Genomic DNA, 16,711 nt, shown 5'->3' on the forward strand with positions numbered 1-16,711 from the left:
CCAGACTTGCTGACTTTGGAAGGGCCTTGGCTCCATTCCCGGAGGTTTGAAATTTGGGGTGCTAGCTTTGTAGGTCTTTTCAAAGCAGGCATGCCCCTTCTTTAAAAAAGCCTGTACATCATTTCTTAGCCATGTAAGTGTATATTGAAGCTGGAGTATAGCCTGTCTCTGCTCTGTTCCCACAGAGAAAACTGATGGCCACCTGTCAGTAGGGAGCATCTCCCATGTTGAATAAGAATTATGGACAAACCTAAACCTCTGGTCATTGCAAGTTAAAAAGTGAAAATCGCCTTCTTTGCCCAGAGTCTGGCCCAAGAAATCTTGTAATTCTTTGTGACTGGCCTAAAGAAGCGGAAAATTATGTTCAGACTTTCAAACATAATCCAGGTGTCCTTAGTTTCTTCTGGTCTTTTAAGGTTGCCACCCTGGCTTACCATAAATCAATTGCTTAAAGGTCACATGCAACAATAAAACAGATAATTTATCTTCAGCCAGAATTCTTGACCTTGAGACTTTCTGACAATTTGGAAAGAACTCCACCATCCTGTGTGTTCTTTACATGGGCAAAAGAAGGTTTGTCACATTTCACAAAAATTTACATTTAGCAGACTTTAAAAAAGAAACACAAAAATATCTGTGTACATTTCATGTGGTTTTCATAGCTTCCCTTGTCTGCTTTGATTCACTGTCAACAAATATTTGCATTTAAACAAGTGCTTTGAACCCATTTGGCCCCATCCTCTCCTTTGTACCCTCTTACCTTGCCATGTGGTGAATTAAAAAGGCTGGTTTTATTTCATCACTGATTTAGGGCCGAATCTTGCAACTGAATGTGCTAAAACAGATCCTTAAACCCATATGGAGTCTGAGACTGATTCAGGTACCATTGACTTAAATGTGAGTTGGGTCAGGCCCTTACTGGAGGCAAAGGAAACAAATGCATTTTATACTTTACATAATGTCTTCCTGGACAACATCACAGAACTCTTCAAAGAATCAGTCATAAGCAAAGAGAGTGTACATCTCTGTTGAACTTGGGAAGCCTTGGCCAGTGTCCCAGGAACTTCTTTTGAGACATCTGAAATATCCCAGTTTTCCATGTAATTAAACAAAACAATGAGTTTGTTCAAGGTATATTGCTACACCAAATAAAATGTGCTCTGTGGTACAAAGGAACAAAGAATGAGGAATGACAATGGAATGGGGATTCAGTGTGATGAGCACTGCATGGAGTCAAGAGAAAAATCAAATGAGTGTAGAGTGTTCTTTTACTCATGAGACTATTAATGACACTTGCTCAGTGCTTCATGCTATGCACATTCAGGACACTAAGTAATTGGGAAAAAAATGCTCTGCTCTGAAAAATATATGTGTGGCTGTTGAGTCACAAGCTGGCAGTAAAGACACCAGCACGCACTTTAAAAAAAAGAGTACTTTTGTCTTTTGTACGCCTATTGTGTGGCCCAAAATGATCTTAAACGTGTCCTGTTTTTCAGTTTTGAAGATATGGTCACCAGAATCATAAGCTACTGGGAAAATACAGTTATACTCTGAAAAGTGACTCTATAAAGAGAATGACATTTTTGTGCTCCGTGTTTATTGCCTCTCAATGATTTCCATAACAAATGTGTCTCATTCACTGGAAAAATGTGTACTTATTTTTTATTCTATAAAGGTTCTTATACTGCCTTCATCACTGTAGAATCTGAGTGTCTTCCAGTAGTGCATTAAGCGATGAGACTAATATTTGCCACATGTGGTTTGTTCTCTCTCATCCTCTCCCCCAGGGGAGAACTGTTGAGTGTTTTTGTTTTGGGAGAGTTTTGTTTTGGGTTTTCTTTTACTTTACACACTGTATGCGTTTATATTAGAGAAAGCCAGGTGGAAGATGTGGACCTTGCACTTGGAGCAGAAGGTGCTAAGGTTTATGAAAACTCGTGTGGGAGTTCATTCCACATTCTCAAACCTGCCCCCAAGAAAGCTTTGTCTACTGCACAGAGGAGATTTACCCTTATTGTAGAACATTCCACTGGCCAGGGGGGCTGGAACAATTTGTATAGTGGGGGTGCTGAGAACCATTGACCCAAACTGTAAACCCTGTAAGGGATGGAAACCACTTTGAGCCAGGGGGTGCTGCCACACCCCCAGCACTCATAGTTCCAGCACCTATGTCCACTGGGCCTTAAGAGCAGGGCTGTTGACCATGGTCTTCATCATGCTTTAGGAAATCTTTTAGAGATGCTGGGCCCAAGCCACTGAGTGCCTTGAAGATATGAGCCAAGACCTTGAACTTATTTGACTCAATTTTCCTAATTCCAGACCAGCAAACACACACTGAGGTCTGAAACACAAGCTGGGTTCTTTCCTACCCATCACCAGTAATAGAGAGACTCTGCAGGCCAAATTATACCTCCAGTGACAACTGTGCAACCTTTTGTCTTTCAATTATGTCCTCGTGACAGCTGTGTAAACTCAGTGCCATCAATGGGTTTGCATAGGTGTAACTGTTTGGGGTTTAGTAAACAGTTCTGGTGATGATGCCAAAGAAGGAATGAAACCCAGCTCCACTCTCTCTTGGCTGAATTGACTTCCCAGAACTTCCAGGGAAACTTATTTTAATCACTAAAGTCAACAGATAAAACTCTGAAAACTCACAGTGAGCAGATCAGTTAAGCACTGTGTCAGTTTTACAGTCACTTCTTAGAGCAGAGCTACACTTTAAAGTGAGAACTAATAAAAAGTGAAGCTGTGGCACAGAGTGAGGGAGATTTCTATGGCTATGTCTACATTTCAGGCTAGAGGTGTGAGTCCCACCTCGAGGAGATACACAGCGCTGACTGAGCTAGTGCTCTGAAAATAGAGTTTAGCTGCAGCCGTGCAAGCAGTGGGAAGGCTAGCTGCCCCGAATACATACCCATGTGAGATACTAGGCACGTACTCAGGCCAGCAAGGCCCTGCTCACCTCTTGCACCACCATGGCTACACTATTTTTAGCACACTAATTCAATTAGATCTAGCACTAGTATGTCTCCTCGAGGTAAGAATCCCATCCCCAGCGCAAAGTGTAGACATGTCTTACTTACATGAGGCTGTATCTGTGAAAAAGCAGCCCGCATAGGGCAGAGGTGCAGAAATGAAGTGTAGCAGAATGATTAGGCAGGGCAGTAAATGATGGCAGAGGGGTAGAATGGATAGAGTACATGGGGAGGTGTGCAAACTAGGAGAACAATTTTGAATTGCAGTTAGAATGAATGTGACAGATGACGGAGGCATTTCTCTTTTGCTGTCTTGGTTTTCTTTAGCTAGGCCTAAATTTTTCCTCTTTTTGCAACCTGAACTGAGCAAGCCTTTCAAGTTCCTCCTCCTACTAGAACCAGGAAGGCCTGAATATTGTATTCTACTCCTGCTAAGGCCTGGCCAGCGTGAAAGTGATAGGAATGTAGAAGCGCTGTCTCTTCTCCCTCTCTGAACTACAGCTTAACCAAAGATCTTCCTGACACAGCCTAGATAATGACCGAACCAAAGCAAGTCCTCGCATCCGAGACTGGGCACTGACAAGCTCAAGAATCCACATGTTGCTAGGGCTGTGAAGTTCTTTCTCCTGCTGAAGCCTAAAGCAGCTGCTGCTGCAGGCTTGAGAATCTCTTGTCTCTGTTCTCGCATCTCAGCTGATCAGTAAGTAGTGTACGTGGTTGGGAAGGCAGCACAGCTAATAGGCTCTGGGAAGGGACAAGCAGAAACCAGGCAACAGAAAGGATCAGGCAGCATGGGGTCATGTTGAAATGTGAACATCCAATCATTCCAATGCAATGTCTGTTTTATAAATCTAAATCTTAGCATGATGCAAAATGCTAACTTGAGCTTTCCTATCCGTGTCATCCATTCCAGTATTAGTCCTGGCTCCAATCAATCTGTTAACAGTGATCCTTTTTTTACTGTTGGCTAAAATATATTTTAGCTTGTTTTTTTTTTTTTATTGTGATTGCATTTACATAGACATTCCAGTCAAGGGTGTTAGTCTAAATGTCTTAACCGTTCAATAGCTGAGGGAAGGGCATTGTGCAAGCGCACAAGGGAACCAGGAAGCCCTTGCTGATGGATGCAGTCTGCAAGTCTATGATCTACCTCTTCTAATTGACTACAGTGGCAAAGGGGTGAGTCACAAAGGCCCCAATGTTGCAGCACATCTGATCATTCTACATCTGAAGCAAGTGCGCTTTGCCCACAGATGGCAAGGAAGATAAAAATAGGGGGCTGGTCTGTTAGATCTGCCATGAGATAGTCATTGGCTACCTGTGAAGCTTTGTCTTGCCACGTACACCATCTGGAGGTAACATCAAGGTTCTTTAAAGGAACTATCCAAACAGGGTGTCTTGAGCTACCGTGGTAGATCAGTGGATTAGGCACATCTTTAAAACAGGTAGATGTGACGTCTTGCATCGTAAGTAACAGATTCTGCAAGGCAACTTGTCACCTGATGTCAGAAGGGGTAACGCTGGACAGGACCAGCAGCCAGGCCTACTTGGTTGGTCTCATGGCACCAGCTGTTGTGTACATAGTTTCATTCAGCTGACTGTCCAATGTGGCTCAGCTCCTCTCCCACAGGACTAATGAAGAGCAATCCTGTGGTAGTAAAAGGCAAACCTAGAGCTTCTTGGTGTCCGCACATAGGCTCCCCACAGAGCTTAATTTGCAATTTGTAAAGAAGTGCCGGGGCTCAAGCAATTTTTTTAGATTCATAACTCATGCTGCAAGCCCAGAGATGCTGGGACTATGAACTGCCAAGCCTAAAGGTGCCAGGGCTCGGGCCCAGCAAGCTCTGGCACAAATTAAGCACCTGGCTTCCCAGGTTGAACCAGTTCGTTTACTGATCAGGTGATCTCCAATCTTTATTTTTGGTGAGGTCTTGGTAAGGTGTTCCTTGAATGTCATTGTGCGGTCCAATGTCACACCTGAACACACAGGTTTTGGGTCATGGTCCAGCCTCTGTCCATTAAGGAAGATGTATCTGTTGGCCTTTGTGTGATTTGGATGGAAATAGCTGGAAAGTGACTTTTTTCCACTTGGTTAAAGTCTCCATCTTTTACACTGGTGAGTCATCTCTCTCATATCTTCATTCGTGACTCCTTCTAGGTGACTAAAATCCTGGTCCTATACTGCCCGACAGATGTCATCTGCATACATTAAACACCTGGCATTAGTGCAGGGAAGGTCATTTGTGTAGAGGTTGAAAAGTGTCAGTCCTACAATGAGCCCTAAGGTAGAGACCATTGTATTGGGAACTCCAGAAGCTTGTTTTTCGTCCAAGCGAAACTTGGAACTGGCAGCCTCTCAGCAGCAGCTCCACAGCCATGGTAACCCATTGCAACAGGACCAATGCCAGTTTCTAAAGTAGGCCTGTATGCCAGGTCATGCCGTAGGTAGCCATAAGATCTAGGAATACTCTACATGTCTTCTGCAGTTAATTATGCAGGCAAAACTAATGAAGCACTATCTTAGATAACCTTTTTTTTTTTTAGTCTTTATGGGGCAGAAAATGTAGATCCAACCTTCAACTAGCTGTTCCATCAAAAATAAAATCATTAGCAGATATTTTTAATTTTTTCCCCTAGAGATCTTGGGCCTGAGTCTCTCTTGCCCTAATACTCCTATATGTCACTCTGGCAGCAAAAAAAGCAAGGCAGAAATAGCCTCTGAGGGAAACCTCTGTTGTAAAGAGGTTCTCTACTCATTCGAGAGCTGCCAGAATAGTTTTAGGAAACACTCACACCACCACCACCACCATTATATAGGGGTATGCCAGCAGCTGGAGGGAAAGGCCCAAGTGTGCTGCTCAAAGCCACTTTTGCACCAGTCGTTTTCTGTAGCAAGTGCAGGAATGGAGGAAGTCAGAATCCAGGGTTTTTCCACATACTTAGACCCATGCCAGGATAATCCTCCTGCAAAGAAAGAGGAAGTAAAAGCAATTTAGATCAGGAGATGCCTGTTTCATGTCTGTTTTGGCCAAACTATTTGCAAATGTTAGAGTCAGAGATTTCAGATTCCAGGTGGCAGTAGGATCATCTGATTCTGGTCCAGTCAAGTCTTCAGAGCTGACAGAGGCCACCAACTCATTTCTCACAGGCCACTAAACAGCTGTCAGATGGTGTAGGTGCAGCTGTTGTGCAAGGACATGGGGTGAGTGAGGCTGCAAAGGTCAGAGGAGTCACACCATACATTGGAAGATGGAGCCCTGGACTGCTGGGTCAGAGAGTGACCTGCAAGCTGCAGCTTACAACAGGGTTTGATTGCTGTGTTATGTAATGTTGGAATTAAAAATAAATTGCTAAACACAGGCTTTATTTGTTTTAGTGCAAAGAACAACACAGATGGCAACAGCTTTCAACCTGGACAGGCAACCTAGGGATTAAAGGCACCACACTCCAGTGACAATCCTGTGAGTCACCCAGTTCCACCCTTTTATAAACACCAAAGCTATTTTTCCTTTACATATGTGTAAATAGGGACATTTTTACTAGCACACTTTATATTTAGCATTTTTCTAACATACAAATATAAACAGTTGATCACCTACCGCGGTGATTGCTGAGAGAGATGGAAACGGTCTGCCATCGTAATTCTTGTGTAATAGCAGAGAGAGGGAACTAAACCTCACCAAACCAAGAAGGCTAGTTGGTTAAACCTTCCTGCATGTAGAATGATAGTGGGTAACAGCTGGACAGTGGGAAAAAGAACAGAAGAGAATAAAAGGCAGCTGAAAACAATTGCTGCCTTATCCTCCCATCACTGATAAGCCTCCAATTCTCTCCCATGCTTCAGTGCTCAAGTCCCCCTCAACTCATCTCCTAGAAAAAATCCTGTTTAAAAAAGCTAATTATTCCCACTACACTAAGCATTGTTACTAATCTGGTAGCTAGCAGATGCCATAGATCTAGATATTCCCTTAACATTCAAACAAAATGTCAGACGTAGCTTCTTACATTTCCTCAGGATACTTGTGTGGACCAGCAGTGAATTCAGAAAGTAGCTGAATGGAAAGAAAGCCTATGTTTAAAACCAGAGTCACAAGGCAGAAGTGTGCAAGAGAATAAAATTATAGCAGCTCCACTAGTTTAGCCAGTAGAGGTCTCTCTTCTACTAATCCACTAATAAAAAATAATAATATAAAAAGTTTTCCCTTTTGAAAGCATTCCCAAAACAGAATAAAATAAATGAGTGAGCCTGTCAGCTCCGCTGGGAACTGTTCAGCACTTTAGTCCACAAAGTGCAAACTACTGGATAAAAATGTTACAACACTAACCCCAGGCTTTTCATCCAGCAGAAAAGGCCAACCCAGACCCTAAAACAATGCATGTGTCTCCCGCCAGTGAAAAAGGAGAATAAGGGGTATTGCTGAAACTGCTCCCAGCAGGGATATGGTCGATTTGCTTGAAGAACTCTTTAGTCCATGCAAGGGTAGTTCAGGGGATTGGTAATGTGATATGGAGCCTTTCCTGTATAAGTCACTGGTTTAAATCTGGATAATCAGCAGTGCCTGAAAGCCTTTACAACTTAATGGCTATTCTGTTGGCCTACGTGAAATGAATTGTTGGTCTTGATCCATCTCTTAATGGGGTCTACATCACAAAAAAATATGCAAACTCGAAGCAGCTGGAACCCTTGCTGGCAGTCTCAGAAGAGAGGCCCAGGTCGGAAGGGTATGAAGGTAACTCTCCTTGCCTACTAGTCTACTACTGCCAGCATATTGGGAGGGCAGCATATGGAAGCCTGTACTGGCACTGCCCGTGCGGCATCTACCCTGTGGACAGAGGACTTCAAATAAAAAGGAGAGTCAATCAGCATTTCCCATCAACATTAAATGTACATTAAAGGTGATCAGTAAATATGTTTTCAAAAAAATCCAACAGTTAGGTGCTAAATGCCTCAGGTAACTAGGAGAGGAGGGACATTCAGCACATGATCAATGTAACACATAACTGGTAATCTCCACATCTGAGATTACACAATCATTATCGATCTGCAACTCATGCTCCAGGTGACAACACACTCACCATGGAACCCTGCTGTAGACTGAAGCCGGTCGCTGAACCTGATCCAATGTCAACAGGCAATGCTTGATCCAATAGGAATTTTTCCATTGACTTCAATGGGCATTGGATCAGACCCAAAGACCTTCTACTCTGAGAGGTGCTGTAGACTTTCATATTCCAACATGAGTTTCCTCATCCCAGAATCCAGCAGAGTCCATGATCTCCTTTTTAGGTCCAAGCAGATGTGCAAGGCAGTATATCTGTTTGGTAAGAAGCAAAATGCTCTTATAGTTTGCTTATGTAGCCTGGGTGATTTAGCAAGGCCTTTTAAAGCCAAGGGGAACTTCTGGTCAGCCTGAGCCCTGGGCAGTAGAGGTTAGAAAGGTTACCAGACAGGTCAATTCTCCAGGTTGTGGTGCTGCAGTGAGAGGACTTCTTGCACCAATGCACCTACACTGATGTAAGTAGTCATCCACATTGATGTAGCAGCATTTTAACTCCACCAGTCAACAGCTGCACCCTTAAAAAAAGGGGGTTACAGTTGTATTGACTTAACTAAAAGATGCATCAACTAAGATGTGTGTGAAAACCTACTTCCGCCAAAAGGAAATTTATACTAGTGCAACCCTTGTGTATAGTCCAGGACTAAAAGAGTTAAAGGTATCCTGCAAAGGAGAAAAGGCCAAGATCCTCAAAGGTATTTAGGTGCCTAACTCCCATTGATTTAAATGGGAATTGGGTGTCTAAATACCACTGAGGATCGGGGCCCGAGAGCCTGGCTTGGTGGCCTAGTCTTTTGCTTCATGATGTATTTATTAATCTTATTTAATCTTTTTATTACTGACCTCAGCGCAAAAAGTGGGAGTGTGCTAATAAAATTTGTGGATGATACAAGGCTGGGAGGTATTGCCAATTTAGAGAAGGACCGGGATATCATACAGGAGGATCTGGATGACCTTGTAAACTGGAGTAATAGTAATAGGATGAAATTTAATAGTGAGAAGTGTAAGGTCATGCGTTTAGGGATTAATAACAAGAATTTTAGTTATAAGCTGGGGATGCATCAATTAGAAGTAATGGAGGAGGAGAAGGACCTTGGAGTATTGGTTGATCACAGGATGACTATGAGCTGCCAATGTGATATGGCCTTGAAAAAAGCTAATGCAGTCTTGGGAATGCATCAGGGGAGGTATTTCCAGTAGAGATAAGGAGGTGTTAGTACCATCATACAAGGCACTGGTGAGACCTCACCTGGAATACTGTGTGTAGTTCTGGTCTCCCATGTTTAAGACGGATGAATTCAAACTGTAACAGGTACAGAGAAGGGCTACTAGGAGGATCCGAGAAATGGAAAACCTGTCTTATGAAAGGAGACTCGAGGAGCTTGGCTTGTTTAGCCTAATCAAAAGAAGGCTGAGGGGAGATATGATTGCTCTCTATAAATATATCAGAGAGATAAATACTGGAGAGGGAGAGGAATTATTTAAGCTCAGTACCAATGTGGACACAAGAACAAATGGATATAAACTGGCCATCAGGAAGTTTAGACTTGAAATTAGACGAAGGTTTCTAACCATCAGAGGAGTGAAGTTCTGGAATAGCCTTCCAAGGGAATCAGTGGGGGCAAAAGACCTATCTGGCTTCAAGATTAAACTCGACAAGTTTATGGAGGAGACGGTATGATGGGATAACATGATTTTGGCAATTAATTGATCTTTAACTATTCATGGTAAATAGGCCCAATGGCCTGTGATGGGATGTTAGATGGGTTGGGATCTGAGTTACTATAGAGAATTCTTTCCTGGGTATCTGGCTGGTGAATCTTGCCCACATGCTCAGGGTTCAGCTGATCGCCATATTTGGGGTTGGGAAGGAATTTTCCTCCAGGGTAGATTGGAAGAGGCCTTGGGGAGTTTTCGCCTTCAGCTCTAGCATGGGGCATGGGTCACTTGCTGGAGGATTCTCTGCACCTTATAATCTTTAAACCATGATTTGAGGACTTCAGTAGCTCAGACCTAGGTGAGAGGTTTATTGCAGGAGTGGGTGGGTGAGATTCTGTGGCCTGCATTGTGCAGGAGGTCAGACTAGATGATCATAATGGTCCCTTCTGACCTTAATATCTATGAATCTATGACTCTATGAGTCTATGAGTATGGTGAAGAAACCCTGACAGATATTTTGTCCAGGTCTTTTGTCTCATTGTCAGCTTACGCTCCCCACAGTCCGTTGTATCCACATGTTGCCTCTCTTTATACACTTAGACTATAAACTCTTTTATGTATGTACAGTCACTGTTTGGAGCCTTTAGGCACTACTGTAATAAATAATAGGCTTCTTATCTACCCTGGAAGACTCTACGATCCAGATCCTCAAAGAAATTAAGCACCTGACTCCCACTGAAATCATTGGGAGTTAGTGCCTAAATGTCAGATCTGGACTAATGTGATTTAGGAAACCTCTTGCTAGTTCTCATCTGCTTACTTTTCACTTGTTCGCAATTTTAATGTCATCTTTGCTGGACAATTAATTTTCCCTCTTCCTTTTGTCTCCCCAGGAGGCCAGAATTTTAAGGATGAGAGTGCTGGGTCTCACTGTGAGAGGCAGGGATATCCAGACATCTCTCTACTTATGTGCAGCTGTAGCCAAGGAACAGTTAGATGGTAATGAGGGAGGACTGGGTGGGATAGCTCTTCATAGTATATAAACAGATGTATTTTTTACCTGTAATTTATTTCTTTGTGTAACTTTAGTAACTTTTAGTGTTTCCTTTAGTAACTTTTATAGTGGTAACCCAACTTTATTTTTTCTTTCAGATAGAGGCAGAAGAAATCGTACTGGAACAGCAATCTGAAGAGTGTGTACTTCTTTATTCAGAGGTGTTTATATAAATTAGCTTAGTAATTTTAGTGGAGAGTATATTCCCTCCCTCCCACCAGAGCAGAATAAAGTAGCAACATTTTTTCACGTTTATTCCACTTTCATTTATTTCTGTTTTAGATTTTAAAATAATCTGGGGTTGAAGAGACTTAAATCAGTTAGGCAAAAAATAAGGAAAATTTTAAACTGAATGATGGGGGGCAGGATGCAAGCTGGGCAATGGGGAGAAAACCAAGGAGGCAGATTTGGCAGTGGGAGAAATGTGGTGAACAAGTCCATGGTTAAATGGCTGCCAGTATGTGTGTTGATAAGACGCACTTTTTCCTCCCAGTCAAATTTGTGCAAATATGATCTAGTGAAATTATCAGGTTGATGTACAAGTCAGTTAGGGTTGCCAACATTCTAATCGCACAAAATCGAACACCCTAGCCCTGCCCCTTCCCCGAGCCCCCAGATCACTACATTCCCCCTCTCTCGATAGCTCGCTCTCCCCCACCCTCACTCACTTTTACTGAGCTGGGGCAGAGGTTGGGGTGTGGGGGGGGGGTGAGGGCTCTGGGCTGGGAGTGCGGGCTCTGGGGTGCAGGAGGGGGCTGTGGGTTGAGGCAGGGGGTTGGGGTGCAGGAGGGGTCTCCAAGTTTCACAGGGCTGAGGCAGGGGGGTGGGGCGCAGGCTTACCTTGGGCAGCTCTCAGTCAGCAGCACAGCGAGGCTAAGGCAGGCTCCCTGCCCGTCCCGTGCTGCGCCCCCGGCCAAAGGGATTGCGGAACTGGTGCTCAGGGTGGGGGCAGCACATGGAGCGCCGTGGCCCCCCTCCTCACCTAGGAGTCGGACCTGCTGGCCACTTCCGGAGGGCGCAGCACAGTGCCAGGCAGGTAGGGACTAGCCTGCCTTAGCCCCGCAACACTACTGACTGGACTTTTAACAGCTGAGTTGGCGGTGCTGACTGGAGCCACCAGGGTCCCTTTTCGAGTGGGTGTTCCAGTCAAATACCGGACACCTGGTCATCCTAAAGTCAATTCTGATTAAGGAACCCATCATATGCCTACTTTTCTGGCTGGGGTGAGGAAACTGATTTAGATAATAAAATCTTCCTTTCCCCTGCAGAACCTTTACCCCAAACTCTGGGATAAGACATGTTTCATTTTTATATAGCATCCTTCAGAATATGGCAAAACACTGCTGCAAGAGGTAGAGCAGAGTTGGAGTGCGTTACAGAAGTGGGTATACTCTCATACAGAGAGGGGAAAACAACTTCCTGACATGAAGTAAAGGAAATAAAGGGGGAATTTAAAATTAGTAAAGATGCAAATAGGGACCTGCAAAGTGAACCTTTGTGGATTTGCTTGACTGGTTCATGTGGTATCCATCCTGTGTGATCCTTCAGTATGCAAGACTTTGCAGTCTCTATTCAAGGATCTGAAAGCATTTTACAAACAATATAAACTTCACAGTGCCTTTCTGAGGGAGGGTATTTTAGCCATTTTCCAGAAACTGAGGCACAGAGCGTTGAAGTGACTTGTCCAAGGTTAAACAGTAAATGTGAAATTGAAGAACCCAGATGTCCTGGCTTCTAGTCCTGTGCTTAAACCACTAGACCATGCTTCTTCCCTCTAAAACAGGTTTTGTCAAGATTAAAAAAGAAATCCTGAAGGCAGAAAAGTACACACACGCACACAAAGAAACTTTGCTACAGAGAAAACTGCTTCTTCCCGCCACCCCCTCTCCCTCCTCTGGAGACTCCCTTCTCTCGATTAATTTTAAGGCAATTTAAACAAAACCAGAGGGAGACAAATCTTTGCCTCCTAGTTAGGGGTTTTGCTCTGCGTTCCAATGTGACATTGTAAAATCTCACTCGTTCATTTTTTTAAAACTACCCCTTCATTTAATTGATCAGTGTAGAGGAGTCGTGCTTATCCCCCCTCCCCACAAGGAGGACCGGGGGCGGGGGGGAGGAAGGCTCCCAGCCATCCTCAGAAGGACCCTGCTGGTGAAATGTTATCGCCATAAGACTCCCTCCTGTCCTATGTATATTGATTTTGCCAGAGGTTGCTAAACTGCTTCCCTGACACATTGTGCAACATCGCATTCGCCGAATTCTTGGCTGTTTGTTTAGCACCCCCTCGTCCTCACTCTGCCGCAGCAGTGGAAATGGGAGTGGGGGAAGGGGAGGGTGATATTGCATCAGGCTGAATGGGGAGTGATCTCCGGAGTTTGAGATTGAGATTCAAACCAAGCCAGCCGCTTTACAACACGCACACGCACACACACACAAACACTGTGTGTGTGTGTGTGTTTGTGTATGTGTGTATAAGTGACAGCATGACTGCTCCCTCCCACTACCCCACAAGGGTTAGAGCAGGGAGCTGCTGGTCATCATGGCATCCCGGGAAAGACAGCGAGGCAAGGTTGCCTCCAGCCAGCTAAAGGGGAAAACGCCGCCGAGCTAACAAGCAAGCAGCAGAAGAATTCGAACTGCCCCGGCAGGCCAATCAGGGAGTGTATGTAAATGAGCTCCGCTCTAGCTGGTGCAAAGCCACCGTCCCTCGGGCGGGCTCTGGAGCCGCTCGCGGCTGCAGCCCGGCTGATCCCACAGGTCCACCTTAAATCTCCCCAATGGCCGCTCCGCCGATGGGCTGTTTCCCCCAGCACAGGCTCATTGGGCTCAGCCGACGCCAATCCAGTTTACAACAACAAGCACGGCCAGCAGGGGGAAAAAAGCGAGCGAGAGAGAATGAGCCACCTCTCCCTCCCCCTGCCGCCAAGCGTTCCCTCCTAGCGCAACTGCAGCGCGATCTGGATTTCAAAAGAAAAACACACACACAACTTTCCAAAGGTGCCTCCCTTGAGTCGCCTCCCCACATCAACCCGCTGATTTTGGGGGGGGGGGGAGTGGAGGAGTGAGGGGGGCAACTTGAAACAACGCCATGATTGTTGCAACAACACTTTTCGAGCTGGGGGGCAGGAGGGGGGTGAGGGGGGACATATTACAATGATGCAATCCTGCCTTCGTCTTTTCTCTGTGTGCTTGTGATTTGCATTTCCCTGCCGGTGCATGGAGGGAAGGGGTTTTTTGTTTTGCTTTGTTTTTCCAAAGGGAGGAAGGTTACTGAGAGGGGAAGATGAATTGCGAGATCACTTTTGAGTGTGTTTTATTCGTTCCCCCTACCCACACCCCCTTGGGGGGGGGGGGAGAGACATGTGAGCAAGGAGAGAGGGTGCCGCTAACCCAGGGACGGCCCGAAGCACTGCAGATCGGTGCTGGGTTGTTTTCTGGAAGACGGTGGGGTTTCTGGGAGACCGGTCTCCACTCCAAGATTTGGGGGCTCTTTTTCTTCTTTGATTTTTGAAGCTAGGGTGTGCTGACGGGCCCCAGGTGAAAATGATCGCTCGCTCAGGATTCCTTGTCGAGGGCCCCTCCTGCAACGCACAGCTCTAAACATCGCCTGCCGTTCCGTATTGCTATTTTAAAAAAATTAAAAAATCCTGCACGCCCATCCCGCAAAGTAATCCTTCGTCCCGCTGCACCCCGCTCCCCTCTCCTTGCTCAGAACCGGACAATTACTCGACTAGGTCGGGGTACCCGGGCTACGGATCCCACCCTATTTACCCCCACACGGATCCCCACGTGAGCCTCACCCACCTCTGCTTCCCTCCCTTCCCACTCGTTTCAAGCTCTTTTTAGGCGGGCCGAGGTTTCGCTCGCGCTGTCCCTTGGGTCAGGCTGAGGCAGGGAGGAGCCGCTGCCTGTTTATTTCCCATCCATGGCCACTTTTGTTCCTGGCAAACGCCCTCTCGGTGCGCTTCACCTTAGGGCTTTTCTTATCAACCCCGCGTGCAGAGACCTTTTGAAACCCTAAGATTTTGGAGGCGAAAGCAGGTTAGGCCATCCAGGCGGCTGGATGCCATCCACAGGCTTGCGGGGAGGGGGGATTTGAAACCGATCCCTAGTCGTCAGACGAGGAAAAGCACGGGAGAAACAAACACTGGCCACTCCCTTTCCCCAGACCTGGGACAGTCGCAGTCCTCGGGTGGCATCTGCCTTGCATCAAGTACATGCAGAGCCGGGGAGCTCGTGCCTCGGTGATGCAGAAGTCGGGGTTTCTCTCAGGCTGGTCCCAGTTGCTCTCCTTGGGGAGAAACGGTTCGGTTTTCCTCTCCTGCCTTTAATTACAGGGCTAGTGCACACCCTGTGCTCCTCGAGTGTATTTTAAGCGAAGCTAAGGCAGCAAGAGAGGGAAAACCCAGGCAGGGTGGAAATAAATAACAGGACCTTGCTTAATAGGGGATTTCAGCAAGTGAATTAGACTCTTTCAGTAGGTGCGTCTGCCCGGCTAGAAATTTCACTCGCTGAGATTTGGGGCTTTTTTGTTGCACATATTTTCAGGGGGCACGGATGTCTGGTCAGCTAGATGTTCGGACAAAGTGGTTGTGCCAACGCTGTCAATAGCTGATCAACGTGAACAGGCCCAGGCATGCAGCTGTGGCAAATATAGTGTGAACAATACAACTTTACAGTGCTATAGGGCTTGCCCTGTAAGGAGCTGGCAATGCTTACATAGTGCATCCCCCCGCAGCGCTGAGAGGAAAGTAAGGAGGAACTGAGGCACAGACTTGCTCAAGGTATCTGGGAAAGCCCCCAAAAAACAACCCCCTGAAGAGATGGGAGGTTTTGCTAACCAGTGCTGATTCCATCCCTGGCAATGTAAAAGTTTGAAAGAGCAATTGTGAAAGAACAACTAATGAAATATTTCTAATTACCTTTAGTTTTAAATGGGCTTAGATCTACTCATAAAAACCTCAGTTTACCTTCCTCTTTACAGTAGATGATTCGCATGCAAGTTGTTTTGTTTAATGCTCTTTTCCTGTGGTGATGCAACCCCTTTGGTTTTGTGTCAAAAAGATTAATAGGAGATAGCAGCCTTACCTGTTGGCATAGGTTTGTGTTCCTTTCCACAGGAAACTGGCTCTCCATAGGATTTTGTAATGAAGCAGCTTAAAATCAGATGAAAAACATTATCCCTATCTGAAACCACTTCTGTTTAGGTCCTAATTCACCCTATACTGTGCATCATTCTATATTAGAACAGAGAGAATAGCCTTACTAGTGTGACATAGTGAGGGTGCTCTGGACAGGTGGCATTCCCACTTGAGACCCTGATGCCACGAACAACCCCTGCCACTATGCACATGCTCAACTTTAAGCAGGAAAGTAGGCCCAATGGTTTCAGTGGGACTACTCAGGTGAGTAAAGTTGAGCACTTTTATAAGTGTGTGCAAGATCAGGGCCATAGCCATAGATCATAGTATATTTCCTAAGGTTAACTCTCTGTATGGAACAAAAACCGATGTGTTTGCTCTACAAACATGGAGATAATTTAGAAGCACAAACATACTAAAAGCAAACCCAATTGTGTACTTACTACAGTCAGTGTAATTACTGGGGGGTTTTTATATGTGCAGAATCCTGTGATTTTGTTGATTCACTTATTTTGTGTGGACAAGGGAAATGGACATATTTGGTAAGATGCTGTTAATATAAGTGTTTTTTCAGACACAGTCCTATCAGAACTTGAAAATTCTTTAAAATGCAGGGAGGGGAATAAAGCTGAGATTCCAGGCATAGATTGTTGAGGGATTTAAGGCCCAGATCCTCAAAGGTATTTAGGCTCCTAACCTCTATTGATTTCAGTGGAAGTTAGGACCCTAAATACCGTTAAGGATTTGGGCCTTAACAACAGCTTAGGTCTGACATACAGTTGGCCAAATCCTGTGCCATCTAATGGCAAGCTATGGTCCAGTATT

The sequence above is a fragment of the Natator depressus genome, chromosome 1 (assembly GCF_965152275.1).
Source record: "Natator depressus isolate rNatDep1 chromosome 1, rNatDep2.hap1, whole genome shotgun sequence".
In the NCBI taxonomy this organism is placed as follows: domain Eukaryota; kingdom Metazoa; phylum Chordata; order Testudines; family Cheloniidae; genus Natator; species Natator depressus.